The following is a 389-nucleotide window of genomic DNA, read 5'->3' on the forward strand; positions in this document are numbered from 1 at the left end:
GAGAAGACATTGGGGACGGAACGACGGGCTCCAGACGGAGGCATGCGGGGAGCGTCGCGCACCCACCAGGGACCGGCGAGAGCCCTTGACGTCCTCCCTCCCCTCTTCCCCTCCCTTAGGACCACCGCTCCTCAGTGCCTCCCGGGTTTCCAGGCCCCTGCTCCCTCCGGGCCCATGCAGAAGGGGGAAGGCTGTAACCTTAAGGGCTTCATGTCCGTGAACAAAGTGGCGGGAAACTTCCACATTGCTTTCGGCGATTCGGTTGTGAAGGTAATTTTGCGTGCTTCTAGCCGAGGACGTGGCTTTGTCCTTCGCGTTAGAGGGAGAGGGGAGACTCTGGCATGAGCATCCGTTGCATTGGCGCAACTTATGTCTTCCTCCCCCCCTCC

Source organism: Nannochloropsis gaditana, assembly GCF_000240725.1.
Source record: "Nannochloropsis gaditana CCMP526 unplaced genomic scaffold scaffold221, whole genome shotgun sequence".
In the NCBI taxonomy this organism is placed as follows: Eukaryota; class Eustigmatophyceae; order Eustigmatales; family Monodopsidaceae; genus Microchloropsis; species Microchloropsis gaditana.